The sequence below is a fragment of the Equus caballus genome, chromosome 15 (genome assembly GCF_041296265.1).
Source record: "Equus caballus isolate H_3958 breed thoroughbred chromosome 15, TB-T2T, whole genome shotgun sequence".
In the NCBI taxonomy this organism is placed as follows: Eukaryota; Metazoa; Chordata; class Mammalia; order Perissodactyla; family Equidae; genus Equus; species Equus caballus.
In genome coordinates, this window is record NC_091698.1 from 33727974 (window position 1) to 33732662 (window position 4689).

Consider the following 4689-nt stretch of genomic DNA (forward strand, 5'->3'; position numbering starts at 1 on the left):
AACCAGTGGCATCTGAGTTAACAGCCCCCAGCCATGACCTCGGGTGATTAGTGACCTCGAGAACTAATGAAGATCATTTATTTTCTCTTTCCTGTTAGCGTCCAGAGCCACCAGCAAATGAGGCTGTCTGATTTGCTGGGTAAATAATAGATACCAAGGATAACAGCTATTCTGCTCTACTGAGCACGAAAGAAAACCGTCAGTTTAAGAATATTTGAACTGCTATTAAGTAATAATAAATTCCTCCTTCTCTGCTTGCTGGAAATCGCACACATCCTTCAAGATCCAAGTCACGTGTCACTGTTTCGGTAATGCTGTCCCTCAGCTTATCGGTGGGAATGAATCCCTTCTTTCCTCCGTACCCTTATTGTGTTTATCCCTCTGCTGTAGAGCAGATCACAGTTTGCCTGGGTTAGAGCCAAGTTTCCCATTGGATTGCGAATTCCTGCTGAGAAGGTACCATGTCTTGTTCATTTTCGTGTTGACTCATAAGTGCCTGATTAATGAATACTATATTGTTATATTAACAGTAATAAAATTGATACTATGTGGTAAGCATACAGAGGACAAGAACAACCAGAATAAGGTGAACTCTAGACAAGTGATTCTCAAACTTTAGCTTCCATCAGAATCCCTGGGGGTAGGGGGGATGTGGGGGTTGGAGGGGTGGGGTAGGGGTGCCAGGGGAGGGAGGCTTGTTAAAAGAGCGATTCCTGGGCCCTTCCCATAGAGTTTCTAATTCTCTAGGTCTGGGATGGGAGTCCCCTAATCTGCTTGTGCACTTTTTCTTTTTCGGTGAGGAAGATTGGCCCTGAGCTAATATCTGTGCCAATCTTCCTCTATTTTGTATGTGGGACACCACCACAGGGTGTCTTGATGAGCTGTGCTAGGTCCACACCAGAGACCCGAACCACAAACTCCAGGCCACCAAAGTGGGCACGCAAACCTAGCCACTACACCACTGGGCCAGCCCTTCAATCTGCATTTTTAACAAGCTCCCAGGTGATGCTGAAGCTGCTGGTTGGGGGCCACATTTCAAGATCCGCCAGGCTAGTCTCAAGTCCCCATCATGTCTTCCCCCACCACATCCACCCCTTCTCCCCAGCCCCCACCACCAGTCTTTCTCAATATTCCCTCCAAATGTGCTTCGGTAATCCTCTGATTAACCCCAGGTATGAGAGGACTCACAAGGTGCTCTTTTCCAGCACCCATCATAGAATCATAGTTTCTCGACACAGAAACTTCAATCAAAGAAATCTCAGAGTTTTCTTTTAATTCCAGTTTTGTATCCAGAGCAGAATCCTTTTGACCACTGAGTGGTCCTCTCAACTGGAAATTTCCTCCTCTGTGACAGGCGATTGTCCTACTCCCCTCACGTTCTGACACTCTCTGAGTTGGACACGAACAGCTTTCACCTCACCTGCCTGCCTCTGACCAGCCCAGGACTGAAGAGGATGTCCACTGACCGGCACCAGGGACTGTCGCCTGTGAAGCACGCTCCTCTGGGAGCCCTTGTTTGGAAATTCTCACCCACCTGTTCCCCATTCCTTCTAGATCCTCACAGGGCACACATGTTCAAACAGTCTGGGTTTGAACGTGGGTTTAACTTGGGGACTTCACTGAACTGCCGTCCCTCAAGAAGAGCCGAGCACCTGCAGGAGGCATCAGGGTCTTCCAAGCACCCCCTCCTCCCGGCCCACCGCGGTGGCAGGGTTCGGACCCTCCCCGCTGGCTCCCCCAGGGGGCGCACCCGCCCCAGGCCAGGCCCGCGGGAGTCCCCTTCCCTGGGCCGGCCTGCCCTCGGCAAGACGGCAAGACGGTGCTTGCTGGGCGTCGCTCGGGCTTGTTTCTCGGTGGGACCGACGGTGGGTGCAGGCCCTGGAGAGGGACCCTCTGCTTGGGCTCGAGAGCCAGATTGCTGGGTCCTGCTCTGACCCTATACTCCTGCGTGACCTCGGGCAAGTTGCTCACCGTCTCTGAAACCTCGGGAAACTGCAGGATTAGTGAGATGATTTAACAAGAAAAAGCATTTCAGGCACTTTCCACCAGCCTGGTACAAAGCAGTGTTCTAAATGTTAGCTGCTATTATTAAGTTTGGAGCTGCTGGCTTCCATCTGAGTCTTTGCAGTGCAAGTCTTTGGTGTTTGCAGGAAAGAGCCAGGGCTCAGGATTCTGCAATTAGAGGGAAAGTGGGATAGAGGAGGAACGGGCTTTGCAGACTGGGGGTGGGGAAGGAAGCAACAAGAGTTTAGTGAATACTGTTTGCCACTTGCTTTATAGACACTAATATAATCCTCAGAGTAAAGCAAAAGAAATAGGAGGAAACCGTGCCTGTTTTACAGATGGTGAATAGGTGTCGGGAGGTTAAATGACTTGGTCAGCACTTGGCAGAGCTGGGGTCTGAACCCAGTAGTTGAAAAGCTGTGCTGCTCTTCATACTGGCATCCAATGGACACCGAGGAAACTCAGGGTAAGGGGCATCTGGGGAGGGGCAAAGGGGACTCAGGCTTGGGGCATGGAGGACACTGTCCCCAGTGGGCTGTTTCACAGACAAGGGCAGACCCTAGTCTGCCTGTCCCACACACAGCCCAGCAAGCCGCCTCCCTCCACCCCTGAAATTATGTCCCAGCCCTCCTGATTACAAACGGATCTGTCACCTGATTGAAGCAAAGTCTAACAGCCGGTGCCAAACTCCCTGGGTTTGTACCCCAGCTCTACCACCAACCAGCTCTGAGCCCTCCGGCAAGTTGCTTAACTGTTCCGGGCCTCAGTTTCCTTATCTGTAAAATGGGAGAATAATAATGCTCACCTCCTAGGATGGTCATGAGCTTCAGTGTGTTATATCTGTGAGGCCTTAGCACAGTGTCTGGCATAGAGGAAGCATCGGTCAGGGTTATGGGAGTGCATCTGACATGTCAAAGGTTGGTTTGTCTTGACTTTTCTACCAGCCAGCCTGGCAACCTGGAGGAGTCATTTCCTGTCTGTAGTCCATACAGAGTTTCCCCTCTACAAGGCAGCAGCAGAATCCTTTTGCTAGTGCTCGGTGTCAGCACTGTTCTCTGCTCCAGACCACCCTGCGAGATAGGGGCTAATATCGTCATTTCACAATGGGGGTGCTGAGGCTCAGAGAGGTGAATCGATGTGCCCAGCATCGCAGGGCTGGGAGGGGCAAAGCTGGAATCAGAGTCCTTTTTTCAGACATAACCCCATGATGAAGTCCTGTGGGTCAAATAGCTCAACAGAGTTTGGCTCAGGGTGGGGGAGGTAGGGGAAGGGCCTGGAACCTGTGGCATCTGCCTTCTACCCACCCCTCTCCCAGCAACACCAAGGTCTCTGTAGCTCAGGAGACTGTGAAACTTTCCCCATGACTTTTAGTCTATTTAGCCACGTATATGTTTTCTTCTCCATGCTCAGCATAGACACCTGGCTCCAGAATAAAACATACCTACTTCTTTTTTCAACATTGGCACCTGAGCCAACATCTGTTGCCAATCTTTCTTGTTTCTTCTTCTTCTTTTTCTCCCCAAAGGCCCCCAGTACATAGTTGTATATTTCAGTTTCGAGTGCCTCCAGCTGTGCCACATGGGATGCCACCCCAGCATGGCCCGACAAGTGGTGCCACGTCCGCGCCCAGGATCGGAACCAGTGAAACCCTGGGCTGCCAAAGCGGAGTGCATGAACTCAGCCACAAGGCCAGCCCCACACACCCACTTCTGAATTTCCATTTTTCTCTAGACTATCTTTCCATCCCGAAGGCTCTGGCTCTCTGCCCCACCCCATTTTAATAATAATAATTAAAATACCTAATATTTACCAAGAGCTTACTCTGTACTAGACACTTCAGGAAAAATCCTTTGAAACATGAGCTCATTTAGGTTTCAGAACAACCTTGTGAGGTTGGAACTATTTTTGTCTCTATTTTACAGATTCCTCTACACTGTGTGTTGCTTCTCCTGCTAAATCGTGTCCTAAGCACATGCTATCTTCAGCTCTGCTGTTTCCTCCTTTCTTTCCTTTTATGGGTGCGTGTCTTATCTGCCCTTCTCTGTTTCTTATTAGCTTTCTGACCTTGGGCATGTTATTTATGTCAAAAGGCCTGATGTGAGGCTAAAATGAGACAATGCTCATAAGGTGCTTAGCACGGTGCGTGGCATGCTAAGTGCTCACTAAATGGTAGTTTTTATCATTGCATTATTAATAAGAACTGGATCATAACTTCCAAATGGTTTGGCCTCCTTGTTGTCTCCCCAGCACCCAGCCTGGCCTATTTTTAGCAAAATTCTGCTCATTCGCTAATGTTCCCGGGGCCGTACTGTAGAGAGGGGCAACTGAGATGTGGAGTGCATCCTGGCCCCGGCCCAAGCCTGGGCTTTTCACAGGGTTATTTTCAGAGGGCCGCCCTGTGACTGGCTGTCACAAACCCACAGCCCTGGAGGCTTTACTCTTAAGGCTATGATTCCCACCCTGGGTCCTGCAGGTGATGCAGGAAGAGCCCAGCCCACAGAGAACGTGGGGAAACAAAGGCAGCTCCCCGGGAATTCTGAAGGCAGCCGCCCGTATTAGTTTCCTAGAGCTGCCGTGACAAATTACCACAAACTGGGAGGCTTGAAACGACATAAATTCATTCTCTCACCATTCTGGAGGCCAGAGTCTGAAATCAAGGCGTGAGCAGGTTGGTTCCTTCTGGAG

General features: G+C 50.2%; 1 long non-coding RNA gene across 1 annotated transcript; it reads left to right on the plus strand.

Annotated features, from left to right (window-relative positions):
* Positions 1 to 1354: 1354 nt before the first annotated feature.
* On the plus strand, positions 1355 to 3819 carry LOC138917828 (uncharacterized). The gene is made up of 2 exons (XR_011426336.1): positions 1355 to 2470; positions 3530 to 3819. It is a non-coding gene; the product is annotated as an uncharacterized lncRNA (long non-coding RNA).
* Positions 3820 to 4689: the final 870 nt, after the last annotated feature.